The 17,087-nt window shown below is 32.9% G+C and overlaps 1 pseudogene; it reads left to right on the plus strand.

The window, feature by feature from the left end:
- The first annotated feature begins 15,776 nt into the window (after positions 1-15,776).
- Positions 15,777-15,895, plus strand: LOC112472335 (annotated as a pseudogene).
- The last annotated feature ends 1,192 nt before the right edge of the window (positions 15,896-17,087 follow it).

The raw sequence follows: 17,087 nt of genomic DNA on the forward strand, positions 1-17,087 counted from the left end.
CCAACTTTCACTGAAGAATTTTAAAACTGACCCACACCAGCACCTCTACTTCCTTGTGTAGGTTGGGCTTATGAATAGAATCCATGCAATAAACATGGAAAGGCAAAATAAAGGAAAAAACACAGAATTTGTGATAAATGTGGTTTCTGGTTTCAATTTTTTCTTTATTGTTCTGATTATATTGCCGTCCTTGGGCTCCATTAGTCACTCTTGTATGTTTATAACTTAAACTTAGGTCAAGTTGCTTTCTACTACTTGTAGCCAGTCATAACTAATATATTCTCTGTCAGTTTTTAAAAGGATTATAGAAAATTCATTTAAAATGTTTTGAGCTTTGCTTTGTACATAGTCAGTATTCTTTCTTACAATTGTAATTGCTCATATTTTAGAATGTCTATTGAGTCACTATAAATCTATTTTGTGAAAAAATATTAAAGCTAGAGTAGAGTTCTGTATGAATGTCCATCTTAAAATTACCAGCAGTAAAACTGACGGTTGCTAGAGATTTCTTGATGCCCTAAAATTGCCACTGAAATGCTTGTAGGAAAGCAAATATCAACATCTCTACCAAGTTTTCTTCAATAATTCTTCCCTTCTTGGATGATATAGCTTTCAATTTCATGTTGCTGCTAAGGGATTTTATGAGACAAGGGTGATCATGGTTTTATTTTGTATATTCTCCTTTGCAGTGTATGAACTTGAAGAAGTGTCTATAGGATTCCAGGTTTCTAGAAATGACAGTGAAGGTACATGAGTGTGATGACTCTCTATGTAGTGCTTTATGCCTCTGAAATCTAAAAGAAATATAAGTTCCCAAAGAATCTAGTAAAATAGCAAGTAATTCTACAACATATACCAGGCAACATCCAGAATTACTAAAATTCTGGTCAGTTAAGTATTTGTTAGGAACCTACTATATGGCAGATAGTCTCTTAGAAAATATAGCTTTAAATATGAATATTAAGAACACTTTTAGGACCCCATGATATGAATGGGATGACAGATAATAAAAATGACTAGAATGCAATGCATCAATTCTCTAATAGAGCTCTAGTCAATAGGTAGTGAAAACACGAATAAAAAAAAAATCAGCTTCTGGTGGTCAACAGTAAGCTGATTCTTAAATGGAAAAATCACATTTTCCTAACCTGCTACTCCTTAGTTATATGCTTATGGTCTGCCCTCTAAAGTTTCTGTTTGTTGGAATAAAGTGCTGCTTTTTGCATAGGACTGATGACTTCAACTGATATATAGATAAATGTCAGAAATATAAGTTGGAAATCTTGAAAGATCACTAAGAAGCAATAATTGGGTTTCAGTGTACAGGAGTTTTTTTTTTTTAATATAAATATATTTTAAAATGCTTTACCTCATTAAACTCTGTGCATAAATAACTTGGATAAAAATATAAAAACTTTTTTTAAAAAAAGAGAGAGCCAGTTAAATGAGAATTGAAGAGTTAAGTAATAAATCAACAAGAGGTGACAGGTAAATACAAAAAAAAAAAGTTCTATGTTTGATTATCCTCAAAATGTTGACAATAATATTAACTTCCCATAGAGAATAAGAAGTCAACACATTTTATTTATTTTTCAAAGAAAGGTAATCACAGAAATGTATAGGACTCAAATTGGATTTGCTCATTTCTTTAATTGACTCACATTAGGATTTTAATAAGTGTAAGTTAAATAATTAAAAAATAATTAAAATGAATTGTGAACAATTTAAAGTCTAATTATACTTTTTATTATTCATTTAAAAAAATTAAGCCAGGATATGTAGAAACCAGAAATCTTGTGAATAGTAGAAGATGTATGGTGAATAAAAAATAAATTGAATTTAAGCAATTAGATTGATGCGGCCAAATTTGTGACTACTGTTTTTTAAGGGCTTTTTACTCCATTTAAAATTAGAGGGAGAATTATTTTCTGACACTGGTATCTATTTAGTCAGATAAACTGAATTTAGCAAACAATCCAAGATTCATCAATAGGAGAAAACTATACAGTTAGGAATTAATTCTGCTCAAGAAATATAAAATTCTGATCATTAGAACAATTTATGTGCAAAAATTAATGAGATATGAAAAGCATTAATGTGGCATGTTAATATAAAATCATTTTAAGATTAACATACAGTCACTTAAAAAATAATTTAGTTAACCATTAAAGTTTATTTTTTTGTGTTATAAATAATGTGTATCTTGATTCTTCTTATATATTAATTTTCTTTTCATATCCTGCCACATAAAACATACTGGAAAATCTAATAAAACAAACCCTTCTCTAATAACATGGATAGATTAGAAGCAAACTATGTATAAAAATGAGTAAAATAACCTTACCCTATTTGTTGAGTTTTAAAAATTTCCTTACAACTATTTTTTAAGAAGCATCATTTATTTTATATTTATATATACCATAGATAAGCCACTGAGGGATTACTTTAATCTAAGAATTTACTTCTATGCAACTCATAAATAATCATTTTTAAAAATTACTGTAAAGACAATTTGTGTGGTAAATGGTAAGTGCCGACCCATGTGAAATGATTTTAATGTTGCTCTTTTATCTCTTTGTTTCAGTTGTGGTAAGGGAGAGAAGAATAAAGCTAATGGTTCATTTCTGTCATAGATATACCCCAGGTTGTTCTCCATGATTTTCAAAACCTAATATTCACTTTTCAAGTATTAGTGGAAACTGTGATATGCTTCTAACCAATTGAGTATGTCAAGGGTGATTGGATATCACTCTTGTAATTACGTTAAGTTTTATTGCAAAGGTGAAGAGAATTTTCACATATAATTATGGTCATTAACCAAATGATTTTGAGGTAAAGTGGAGATTATACTAAGTGGGCCTCATCTAATCAGGTGAGTTTTATAAAAGAGGGTCTCGGTCTTCCCTGAAGGCAGAGACTCCAAATGAAAGAGACTTTCTCTGTTTCTGGTTTTAAAGAAGTCAGCTACAAAGAATTGTAGTCTCGAGGAAATGAATTTTGCCCAAGCCTGGAAGAGCATGGAAACTGTTACTTCCCTAACTCAGCCTCCTATAAAAACATCTTGCAGAACCCTAAACAGGGGACCCCATTAAGCTGTGCCTGGACATCCAAACTACAGACACTGGGAGATAATAAAATAAGTGTAGTTTAAAGCTGCTAATTTTTTTTTTTTTTTGGTAATTTGTTTCACAGAATATAAAACTAATATAAAGCCTCCTACAAAAAACTTCTAAAAACAGACCAGATGGGCTTACATTTCCAAAGCAACCTTAAGCTTTTAAAATAAACTATTTTATGTTTCATCAATTCTTACTGTAATATCAAAACAGTATATTTTTCGCTGCTAGGCAACCACTTTCCTTAGTCGTTTTTGCTTAGAAATATTTAATGTTTTTCAGGTTTTTCTTGTTGTTTAATGCATGTTTGTAAGAAAAACTTTCCATCTCTGTTTCTTAACTTCGATTATAGTGCTTTTCAAAATCTACTTAGGGTGCCATAAGCTAAAAAGGCTTCACAATAGAGAATGCTTCCTAAGTGCGTTTGTAAAAAAAAAAAAAAAAAAGACCAGAAAAGTTAAAAAGATGAAGTTATGGGCAGAACCTCTATGGTTTTTCCTTTTGCATTTCTTTTCCCTTGCCTAGATACATTCATTTCTGGCTATTTCTCTTGCTAGTCACCTCCAATCCTCAGCATATCCCACAGACCATTCCATTTTAATTTTCACTCTGTTTCTGTCATGTCAGTTAGACTCTAATGGATAGAGGTAGATAATAGTTTACTGCTTGCCAATGTGCATGAATTCATATCCACCAATAAATGCTAAGATACCTCTCATAGTTCTGAATGCTTGTTAATCAGATTGATGTGATTTTGAAAACTATGTTGCTTTCTAACCATGTTAACTCAGAAAAATTGTTTGAGCTTTGTGAACCTACAATTTATCATTTATTAAATGGGGAAAATAATGCCTTTGTCATATTAGTGTTATGATTAAAGTTCACAAATTATTTAGCATTTTTTGGTACATATTAAAAGCTCAATATATAGTAACCATTTCTAACTACTTATTATTTATCAGTCACTGGGCTTGACTCTCCAATTCCTCTCTTTCCTTCTTCTGTTCTCTCTCAGTAAAGATGCACATTTAATTATTACAGTAATTATCAGAGTAAGAATGCAAAATGAACCTCCTTGCTGCTGTTATATAGATGAGAAAATTGAATCTAAGGAAATTAAAGATCTTCCCAAGTAGTGAAGGTCACAACTAAGAAATGAACCTAAGCCTTTTAAATTCCATTTTAATTCTAATTTCATCCAATTGTTTCATTTGTGTCCTCTCAACATCTTGAGGCTATACTACTGGAACAATCTATTTCTAAACAATATACAATTCTAAAAAAAAAAACAGAAGAAAGTGCATATTCTAGGAAAATTTTAAACCCCCAGATAACTTTTAAACCTAAAATAAATATATTTTGGGACCATATATGTAACCACTTATTATTGGGTTCTGTTCATTAAGAAGCTGGTTAATATTCCATTATCTAAATGTACCACTGTTTATCCATTCACTCTACTGAAGGATATATGTGTTGTTTCCAAGTTTTGGCAATTTGAATAAACCTGCTGTAAACATTCATGTGTGATTATTTGTGTGTACATAAGTTTTCAACTTCTTTGGGTAAATATTAAGGAATATAATTGCTGGATCATATGGTAAGATTGTTTAGTTTTTTAAGAAACCATCAAACTGTCTTCCAAAGTGACTGTACCATTTGCATTCCCACCAGCAGTGAATGAGAGTTCCTCTTGTTCCATATTCTCATCAGCATTTGGTATTGTTAGTTTTCTGGATTTTGGCCATTTCAATAGGTGTATAGTGGCATCCCATTGTTTTAATTTGTAATTCCTTAACGACATATACTATTGAACATCTTTTCATCTGCATGTCTTCTTTGCCAACTGTATATTTTCACTGGTGAGATGTATAGGCATTTTGTTCATTTTTTAACCATTTATTTTCTTATTGTTGAATTTTAAAGAGATCTTTGTATATTTTGGATAACAATATTTTATTATATGTGTCTTTTGCAAATATTTTATACCATTCTTTGATTCGTCCTCTCAGTCTCTTCACAATGTCTTTCACAGAGAAAATGCTTTAAATTTCAGTGAGGTCCAGCTTATCAATTATTTCTTTCATGAGCCATGCCTTCGATGTTGTACCTAAAAAGGCATCACCAAATTCAAGTGTGTTGCTGCAGATTTGAGGTTCTGAGGTAAGGGGTAGAGCCTCGCGGTGGGGGGTTGGAAGAAAATGTGGGGAGCTGTAGGCAACTGTGACATAGCTCTTTATTCCAGCAAGGGCACAGCCTGCCTCACAGGGCTTCAGCGTCTTTATGTACACAAGTTAAACAATAATGGCATACTGCCAGAAGCCTGTCCATGCGTACTGGGTACGTGGTTACATAATGGGAGAAGACATGACTAACTTCCACTCGGAAGTTGCTAAGGGTGTTGGGAACGGAGCCTGAATATAACCATCTTTCTTTCTTCTAACACCAAGGTCACTGTTTTTTTCTCTCTTTCTTCTTCTGATAGTCTCATTATGTGTATGCTATAACTACTAATAAATAAAATTTAACCGAATAAATTTGAAAATCTAATTGGCTTTTTAAAATGATTTATGAATCAGATAATATACCATCTGGCAAGCAGAGGAACACTCCAAGAGGTTGTACAAGATGAAAGACTTTATAGAAAGAAGGACAGGACAAGGAAGTTATCAGCAAGGAAAAATTAAAATTTATTGGAGGAAAATAAGAGTTCAGGTGATGGTGGTTTCTCATTGGATGACCTGTAGTGTTTCCATTGGCTGGGCTTATGATGGAAAAAGAAAATTTTCCGTCCTCCTGCTGTAATAGTAAAGTAGCTTCACTTCTGGTTGGGATCTGTAGCTGAATTAACTGAAGCTATAATTGCGATTGTTTTTCTGTTTAGGGTAATTGACAACAAGTGGTAGAGTGTGAGACCTCCCTCTACAAGTCTTCCCCACTCCAATTTTAGTTGTGATTTCCTTAATTTTTACAAACCTTCTGTAGTTGTCACACAGTCCTTGGATATCCCAGTGGGGTTTTTTGTTTGTTTGCTTTGTTTTTTTTTTTTTTTTCTTTTTTCTCTTTGCTATTCTGTTTCAGAAGTTTATATTGATATATCCTCAACATCAGAGATTCTTTCCTCAGCCATATTCAATTTACTATAAGCCCATAGTATTTTTGATCTCTAGCATTTTTTATACTTCCTTATAATTTTCATCTCTTTGCTTTCATTACCCATCTGTTCTTGCATATTGTCTATTTTTTTTGCATTAGAGCCCTTAGCATATTAATTATAGTTATTTTAAATTCACGGTCTGATAATTCCAGCATTCCCAACTTAGATAGGTCTGTTTTTGATGCTTGCTTGCTCTGTCTCTTCAAATTATATTTGTTTTTGTTTTCTTATTAGTATGCCTTGTAATGATTTGTTGAAAGGTGGAATAATGTACTGTGTAAAAAGAACATGGTAAACAGAACTTTTGTAATGTAGTGTAAGGTGTCAAGGGAGGGGAAGCATTCTATGATTTGGTGTCATTCTTTTTGTAAGCTTCTGCCCATGTACTGTGCACTTCACTAGTTTTTCTCAGTGTGATCCCTCCCTTCTTAGATGGGAGAAGATAGCTAGAAGGGGTTAGAGTTGGGTATTCCTCTTGTCCCAAGTGAAAGGCTAGAGTTGAGTATTTGCCTTTCCTGGGGACAGCTAGGCTCTGATAACAATCCAGCAGGTTAGGCAGTCTCTGGTAAAGAGTTTTTCCTGAAGGAAGGCCTTATAAAGGATAACAAAATGCTTTGGCTTATTTCAAAATGGCTATTTTTCTCCACACTCATCTCATCCCCTCCACCCTACCCCCAAAGCAAGGAAGGATTTTTCTCCAATCTTCACTGTATAATCAGGTAGAGCTCCTGGAGACAAAACTCATGATAGTGTAATCTACCCCTCACACCCATAACTGTGACTCCCCTGTAGTTTTTAACTCTCAGAGTTGTTTACATTGAGTGTCTGGCAATTTGTCAGAAATTATAGTTCAGGCTTTGCTACCCTTAAACTGGTTCTTGTGGAAGTTTCTGCTTGTGTGTTCCTGCTACAGCGAGTCGTGATTCTCTGTGTTTGCCTATCTGTCTCTCCTGTTTGGGGACAGTGGTTTGACCTGTGACTTCATTTCTTAGACAGATCTAAAAGTACTATTCATTCTTCAGTTTATTCTGATTTTTACTCGTTGTTATGATAGAGTGGCAACTTCTAATCTCTTTACATGCCAGATTGGAAACTAAAAATAAAAATTGACCAATTTTTAATTATTCAGCACTTTAAAAATACTATTTTACCACTAAAATGAGTAATAGTGATCATTTTAATTATCTATCTATCTATCTATCTATATAGTCACATGCTTAATGAGTTTCTCATGAATGTCAGAAATTTAGAGACATCCAATACCAGTCTTTTTCATTTCAGTGTTTCCCAGCCTATATGAAATTTTCGACAAAGAAATATACATGCAATTCAAGGTATTGAACAAGTAGTATACAAACAGAAAAGATACCAAGGTCTCCAGTGTCCCCATTTCTGATCTCCTACATCTTACCCTGAAATTAAAAAGTTTCAGAATCTGAGCCTTCTAGCCAAGGTGGATAGCATTAACAAAGGGCTCAATGTTCTTAGACCTGTTGGACCTCGTCTTGGCTGCATATGGACCCCTGTATTCAGTTGTTAGTTCATTATAGTACCAGTAATATAATTTTAGTAGCTTAGAGATGGCTTAGCATCATTTAGAGTTGGGAACATTAGCCTCTCCCATATTCTGTCCCTGCCATCCTCTTCCTACTCCAACCCCATCAGAGCATGGTTACTCTTCAGGGAATAGGAATGCAGGATTTTTATTTTTGTAGTCTTGACATTTCCAAAAACCAAGTATTTCTCTAACCATATTATGAAAACTAATAAAGAATGGCTATTCTGCATTGTGGACTTGAAGACACAGCATACCCTCTGAACCCAGTACATTAATATCATTATGATTCCCATTTTCAAGGCTGAGTAAGGGCATAAAGAGAGAAAATGCATATAATAATATTATGTAGAGTGAAAAATCTCTTAATATTCAGACATAATACTTCTTTTACTTTTCCTTATCCCAAGTAGAGTTAGATAACCAGAAACAGACTGTAGGTAATTTTCTCTACAAATTATTATCAATATCTTTGTATAATAACTTGGGTAGCTATTACTACTTTTTTAAAAACAGTGGAACAAGTGACATATGTGACTATTGAACTTTCCAAGGTCACACAATAGGTGGTAAACTTGGAACTCAAGTCCAGATATATGAATCTAAATTCTGTGTTATTTCTACTATTCTACTGAGTTTCTAACACCATCAATATCTAAGAGCATAATGACCAAAATACATGTTAGTAGATAGTTGTAAATATAGGTGAAAAGGTGAATTCATTTAAATACAATATTTAACATTTATACAATGTACTTTTTCCATGTTATCACAGCACTGTATATGTACATCTCTTATTACACTTCTTATATTATGTTTAATTACATATTTATAACATAATTTTTCTCACATACTGTGAGCATCTCTAAGCAGTAATTATATTTTATTCTGATACTTTGCATAGAGGCTTGCACAGAGTAGATGCTCAATAAATATTTGCTAGAGATAATAAATAGTAATTATTATGACATAATATAGCCACAAATTCAAAGTCTAGTTTATTAAATCAAGAGTTACAGAATAATTTTGACTTTTGTGTCTGATGATGTTACCTTCTTTTCACATAAGATGAGCAATGTTCATGAGTTGACTTAAACATTTATATGTTTTCAAGTTAAGAAGTTAAAACAAATAAACTTTGTTTTAAATGCATTTATATACAGGGTTCAAACATTTTTTGGCACCTTAGTCTGGGCCTGAAAAACAAGATGTTTTAAACTTCTAAAAGGAATTAAGCTATAAAAGTTAAGTAACTAAAATATTTTTCTACAAATTTTCAGAAGTGATTAAAAACATTATACTCAATTCAACAAAAACAGTTAAACGATTATTTTACATCAGCCATCATATCCTGATTCTGGAAAGAAGCTTTTGTCTTTACGGAGTCTATAAATTCACTGAAAAGTAGACTCATAAAATACCCTTATAATAACACAAAACATTATGTAATCTAGGGCCCAAAGGCCCTAATCTACAGTATACAATCTAGTTTGCAAGGCTACACATATAAATGTTATAGAAAATCAAAGACAAGAAAGATTATGATGGGATTGAGAAAACAGAGAGAATTTTTAAAGGTTAAAAGAAAAATGAATTAGGATATATACTGATGGAGAAAAAAGACATGTTTTAAGCAAAACTCCAATAATAGTAAGAGGTGCAGACAAAACATGCAACTAGAAATGAGTGGGATATTTAAAAAAATTAAGGACATTGAACTTGTTAGACTAGAAGATTATGTCAGAAGCTTAGTTAAAGATATAAGTGTAGAGAAACCATGACAGCAGTAGAGATCTTCGGAAGCTGGCTAAGGTTTTCAGTTTAAATCCTTTAAATCCTATAGATAGCTGTTATTTTACCACCTACTCACAAGCACAGCGGAGAAGAGGGATAAGTTGAAGCAGTGACCACAGTCTGATCATCAGGCTTCTTGATGGGAGAATAGGCACATGCACTGCCCCTAAGGAAATTAGGCTTTACTGCGGAACAGGGAATTGATGCTAGAGAGCTAATCCACTAAAATGACATTCTGTCTGTATGCTTTCAAATGTTAGCGTTTAAAAAATATATTTTTAATTGAGAACATGTATTAATTATTAAATACAAAAATTTGAACTGTTAGCCTGCAACCAGATGAAAATGCTAAAGATAATGAGGGATATTTGTAATAACCGAAACTGTTGGTCGTTATTAAAATTACAACACTGTTCACAATGAAAACAGCACCACAATACCACAATCGGTCTATTAGAAGTAAGCTGCAGCAATCAATCTATGAATGTAAGGCAGTTTTCACATGCCTTCCTAAAATATGGAAAAAAGTGGACCCAAGCACTGTGGGTTTTTTTTGGGTTTTTTTGTTTGTTTGTTTTGTTTTTTAATAATAATTGGGTGACGAGATCAAAAATCAATCATGTAAATATTTAGGAAAAACTGCCGGGCTACTTTCAACTTAAAACTACAAAACACTCTGGATGAGAAACAAATTAAAGTAAACAAACAAGTAACAAATCTTTCTGGAAGCTTTCTCCAAATTCTCTTGGAAAGTGAAACATATAATCGAAAGAGATGGGTCTAAAGAGTCAATTAAATGACAAGATGACAAGATGAAGCCAAATGTAAAATAGTTTTCTATTAATTAACATACTGAAATAATGGGTTCTACTTAAGATGTACATAATATATTTTACGACATGTTAATAGTTACAATTTAGTTTTATGCCTTTGTTGAAGGAGATCATCCAGAGGAAGTGATTGTGGATTGACCTGAGAGCTGGAACTGGGCAATTAGAGGCTCCTCGCCCCTTCCTTTGTCCTAGGAATGTACATTCTGCTCACCATTCCCACAGTGGGAGCTATTTACAAGGATACAGATTTGAGAGAGCAATGTGTTATTGAGACCATCTGGATGGTATACATGATTGAACTCAGTTAAGGCCTCTATATAAACATTTAAGATTCTGGTGGGCGAGTTCAGAGTCTTGCGGTTGCCAAAGACAAGCCTCATAAGTAAATTCTCTTGCTTATTAAACTTACCACCTACCAATATGTGGTCTGCCTCTGTCTCCAGTCTCTTCTTGTTCTCTTTTCGGTGGCAAGTTTCAGATTTTACCCAGGAAGCTCCCAAGGTTTTAAAACAACACCTTTGTGAGAATAAAAAGAAGAAAATAGAGCTTTTAAAACATTATTGATCATTGATTGCAGTATTTATAAAGATTGTTTCTATGAAGATAAACCTATTATTCAATCCATTGATGGACAAATAATGTTTCAGAGGGGTTGTCTGGAATTAGATTTGTACATTTCAAATCCCAGCTCTGTCACTTATTAGCAGAGAAAAGTTGGGGATGTTACTTAACTACTTTGTGGAAATTGGGAAATTTTCTAATATACAATATTAGATCATAAGATATTTTTTGTTATTACCATTTTGTTTGTTTTTTGTTTTTGTGTATGTGGGGAGGAGTATTAAATGAAATAAAGCAGGTGAAATTTTATGCACTGTGCCTAACAAATAAAAAGTGTTAAAATTACAGGAGTCATTACCAACGAAACATATTTTTAACAACCTATGAATTTATCAATGTGCTTGGTATAGATTAGGGGAAAAAATGAGTAAATATTTACATGGGGCCAAATGTATGACAAACAAAATGGAGTAAATACTAGTTCGCTCAGCCTCTCACCTGGTCAATAATAGAGGCACCAGAAGTTACTTCATCATTCTCTGGAATGCCTCTCCTGCAAAGGCTTGCCTCTTGATTTTCTTAGTGTATCAGATAGTAAAATGATAGATTTCATAAAAATAATTCTTTGAATGTATGTTTTATTCTAGGCAAATTTTTAAGAGAATGGAGTAGGAACTTCAAAACTTAATTTATTTCATAATACACAAAATTAAGCTTGCATTGTTGAAAAAGGTCTTGTTTAATCAGTGTTACATTGTCCGTTATCTTTAATGAAAAAAAATTATTTTTCTTAAAAATAAATGGTAAATAGCAAGATATGTGAATTACTAATTGTTTATCTAAATAAAATGAGCAATTAATTTAGCAGATTTTCTTTCCTTTTTGATCATTTTTATAAACAATTGCAAGACACAATGTGAATATTTTTATGTGCTTGAAAAAAATTGTGGCAATGAAATGAGTTTGGATACATTGACATAGTCTTGAAGACTGTGTTACCTGAAATTTTTTATGAATGATGATAAAAAAACCCCAATAATATAGTAAAAATTATCAATCTACCTTCATCACTAAAAATGTCCCTAAGAGAGAGAAAAATCAAACCAACCAGTGAATCAGAGACATTTTTAGTGTATACTATGCAAGAAACATTGTGTCAAACCAGCCCATTAGCATCATTCTGGATATTTCTCCTTTGTAAGTGCTCTGACAAACTTGAAAAATTATAATGCTTCACATTATCCACTACTGAGATTCTGGTTGAAAAAAATTCCCTGGTTGCTGGACTCGTTACATTATGTCATCACTCTTCAATTAAATAATTTTTTTTCTTTCTCCAGAATGAATACACTGAAAGTTAAAGCATCACAACCAATGTTAAAAAAAATAGAATGTTTAGTTTCTGTAAGTAAAACATTTTATATTTATATAAACACATGTAACTCAATGGTTACATGGACTGACTAGCTCTTGATATTATAGTTAAGTTGCATTTCCATAAACACCCAATGTCTGATGCTGTAAGGTCTTTCTCATGCTGAGCAGATCTCAGAGTGTCTCCAGTTGTTTCTGAGAGTTCCTCAGAGTATGTCACATGGGCTCAGTAACATGTTCCATATATCATTTGTCACTGTATTCTCCTTTAAGACATAGGCCTCTGATAATGAGACTGCCATCATATAGACACCACTATATCTGCTATAAACACTAAGAAAAGGTAACTGCATCCTCCTTTATCATTCCAAATCAAGCTTGAAAATGATTGTCTTATCTCTTCATGGTTCAACTAACTCGACTCAATATTCAGCAATATTTGACTAAAGTTTCAAGGATAATGGACAAAAGAAGGAAAGTGCTGGGGAAAATTCTCTATTGCTACTTGGGACCATGCTCAAATATTGCAGGCTCATTCTCAGCATCTCTTGTAGGATAATATTCTGCTGAGTTTCCCCTGCTTCTGTGTACCAAGGACCAGCTCTTTTATCACTGAGTATGTGCCAAAGATATTTGGTCTTTTGTTTCCAGACTCAAGGGCAACAAGACCCAGAGAGAACAAAGTGTCTCTCTTTTCCAGTCTAAAAGTCCAACACCCTAGTTTTAACTTTTTTCAAAGTATCTAGTGTCTTAAAATATTTGACAGAATCATACTCATTACCATGCAAAGAAGTGCCATTGTCCATGAACTGGAGCAAAAGTTTATATTTATTACATAATATAGTATCAAGAGATAAGAGTGCTGTTAATGTGTAAATGGCTCTACAATGTCAAGCTCATCATCTGTGGTTCTTTTAGCTGCTTTCTCATGGTGGCTAATAGCTGTCTTAGGTACAGAAACATGCCTACATTTAGACAAGTATAGAGATTGGGGAACCTTGTTTCTTCTATTAGGAAAGCAAACACATCCCCAGAAGACCTATTCGGTACTCCTCTGCTTATGTCCTATTACCCCAAACACTGCCATATGGCCACTCCTAGCTGGGGAGAATGGGAAATCACAGTAAAGAGAAGAGCGCTTGGAATATATCCTGAGTTAGACAAAAGTGTATATAAAAAAATAACAACATGCATAGAACACAGTCCAGTGCAGGTTGAATTCCACCAAAACTGGTAGTCCAGTCTCATTTACCATCCTTCTGCCCAGTTGAGACAGGAATCATGCCTAACAGCCTTTCTACAATCTTTACATTCTCCTTTCTGATCTAAGCAACAACTTAAGAACTCACACAATTATATAACCCTACACAAGCATAATTTTCTGACAAAATAAAATTTAAATATACAATTTTAAAAACATTTTTTTAAACAGAACATAATCTATAGAGACACACCTCTAAGAACAAATATAATTATTTCTTTTTTTATGTTGCCAAGAATGGATTAATTCCTTAGTGCCACAATATCATAAACACTGCCATTTTTAGTCTTATTTTACTAAAAGCTACTTTAAGATGATTTCAACAACACAGTGGGACAGTCTTTTCCAGAGTTGTATTCATATCTCTACCTCTTTTGGCACCAAAACTTTTAATATGAGCTAGCATGCTTGTTTACTATTTATTTGTTTCTGTTCATTGTGGTTTTAATGGCAATACTAAATTTCAGAGAGAAAACCAAGCTTTCTTCAAAAGGAGACACTATTTCTATCTACTGAAGCTGTTCACTTTTAAAAACATCCTTGAAAAGATAGTGTAGAACAAAAACATGAAGCAATGAAAGAGACCATGGCTAATTATCTTCCTACAGGTATCCATGTATTTTTTAATAATTTGATATATGCGTGTTTATGGCATTCAGGGCCTTCCTTATAAGATACCCGGCACAAAGCAGAGAACTTTCTTGCCCAGCTCAGTGGATGAAGCTGACAACAGTGAATAACATAAATCTCATTTCACAGACCTAATAGCCTAGTGGTAGTGACTAGCATTAAAAATAATCAATTATATGATAGAAAGTCAGGTAAAAAGTTAAAACGGTAAGAAATAAAGAGTAGATATTGACTGGGTGAAGAGAGTGAATGGCCATGTTAGAAAGGATGAGCAGGAAAATTCTCACTGAGAAAGAGTCCTCTGAGCAGACACCTAAATAAATTGTAAAGGGGCTATGTCGATATCTAAAATAAAAGTGTTTCATTGTGAAGGAATAATGTATATAAACTCTAAAGGCAGGGCCTGCTTGTTATGCCTACAGAATAACAAAGGGCCCAACTTGTCTGAGATGGATGCAGTAAGGGAGAGAGAAAAAGAAAAAAGGAGATTAGAGAGAATGTACCAGGTAGCTTATGTAGGTCTTACCATGAAAAATTCTTTTGTTTATAGTCTAAGTGAGATAAGAAAACCTTGGAGAGTTTTGAGTGACATAATCTGACTCATTGTAAATGCCTACTCCCAATGCTTATTCAGTCTAGGTGGTAGGAGGACAAGGATGAAAAAAGGTAGATCAGTTTAGGTAGATTACAATAGTGAAAGCTTTTTCTGACAGGAGTAGTAAAGGTAATGAGTCTGGAAACATTTTGAAATGAGAATTACCAGCATTTATTGATGGATTGAATGTGAGATATGAACAACAGAGAGAGTCAAAGATGATTCCATGGATTTTGAATTAGAAAAATGAATAAGGGACCCTGGAGAGAAACAGTTTCTAAAACAGAAATCAAAGTTTTGACTTTTTGACATGTCAAGTTTGAACTACTTGTTGTTATCTAAGTAAAGACTCGTTTGCTGAGGATTGGTGAGACTAAACAAACAAACAAACAAACAAAACAGAAAAACTCCTACTACTTCCAAATAGCATAGGTGAGAATGATTATAAATTGTAATTTGAAAGCAAAAATGCAGTTGTCTTAATAACAAAAATTAGAATGTATTTGAAGAGTGATCTCAGTTTTGAAATTTATATTCCCAGAAAATTTGTGAAATAAGTCTTTGAAATTAGTATATATTGAGAATATTTTAATTTCAAGTGTTTGTTCTGAGGGTTGAGAAATCCACAAATTAATTTTACGTTTTTATTATTATGAGTTCTAGGGAACCACATAACTCATGCCATTGAAGAATAAGTGAGAAAATATTATGAGGTTAGATTGTAAAAGATAAAACTTCAACAAGGACTAATGAAAATAAGTCTCAGTAGGCTAGGCATAATGCAAATCAGAAAAACAAAAACATGCACAGATATCTGCACACTTTATTAGATATATATATTTGTGAAAATTTAGATGAATCAACCAGCCAGGTAAATTTGCTTTAAAAGACATACTTGGTGTCTATGGCCATGCTATCCTGAACAAGCCCGATCCCATCTGATCTCGGAAGCTAAGCAGGGTCAGGCCTGATTAGTACTTGGATGGGAGACTATCTAGGACGACCAGGTGCTATAGGTGTAAAACATAAAAAAAATAAGGGATTGTAAGCTGACAAGGACCTTGCAGTCTTAGACAAGGGTTGCCTTGTCTAAGACAAATTAAATAAAAAATAAATAAATAAAATAAAATAAAAGATATACTTGGTGATTTCTTCTGTAAAACAAAAGATGTTCTGAGCAGTGAATGATGATGTAATTAAGATATAATAAGGTCATACTTTTTTTATTCATTAAGTATTTATTGAGCATTTATTATTCTCCAGGCAATATTGTAAGCACTCAGAAACACAGCAGTAAATAAAACACACAAACATTTCTGTCCTCACAGATGTTCTTGGGTGAAACAAACAAACAAAAAAACAAAACTAGATAAATAAATAAAAAGTATGTGCCAAACGAAAAAAATAAAGAAGGAAGGGGAATATAAAATACCATCGGGATGAAAGTTTTGAGTAGCTAGTAAAGGTCTCATTGAGTAGCTGACAAAATTAAAGTATATATTTTAAATTTAAATCACAAACTACAGAAAACTTGAAAGCATAGTAGCAAAAGCTTTTTTTCTGAACCATTTGAGAATTGCTTACCCATGTGATACCCTACCTATTCAAATATTTTAGTGTCTTTCCTACAAAGACACTCTTCTACATAATCAAATTAACCATCAAATAAGGGTATTTACGTTGATATACTAATACTGCATACTCTCAAACCCCGAACAAATTTTTCCAATTGTCTGAACAATGCCCTTTATAGCACAAGGATCCAGTTCAGCATCATGAGCTGTTGCATTTAGTCATCATGTCTCTTTTGTCTCCTTCACTCTGAAATAGTGTTTCAGTATTTCTTCAACTTCTACAACCTTGACACTTTTAAAAATTCCAGGCCATTTATTTTGTAGAATATCCCTTAATTTAGGTTTCTCTGCTGTTTCCTCATGAATTTGCTTAGGTTTATGCATTTTTGAAAGTAATATCACAGAAGTGATGCTGTGTTCTTTATAATTTTTTTTAACTTACAGTTGACATTCAATATTGTATTAATGATATTGTGTTCTTGTTGTACCTTAATAGGTGGCACATAATTTCTATTTGCTCCATAACCAATAATGTTTATTTTGATCTCTCGATTTAGATGATATTTTCCAAGCTTTTCCACTGTAAAGTTAATTTTCTTCTCATTGTAATTAGGTATTTGATCACATTCTTCATGAA

Source organism: Pteropus alecto, unplaced genomic scaffold (genome assembly GCF_000325575.1).
Source record: "Pteropus alecto unplaced genomic scaffold, ASM32557v1 scaffold76, whole genome shotgun sequence".
NCBI classification, from domain to species: domain Eukaryota; kingdom Metazoa; phylum Chordata; class Mammalia; order Chiroptera; family Pteropodidae; genus Pteropus; species Pteropus alecto.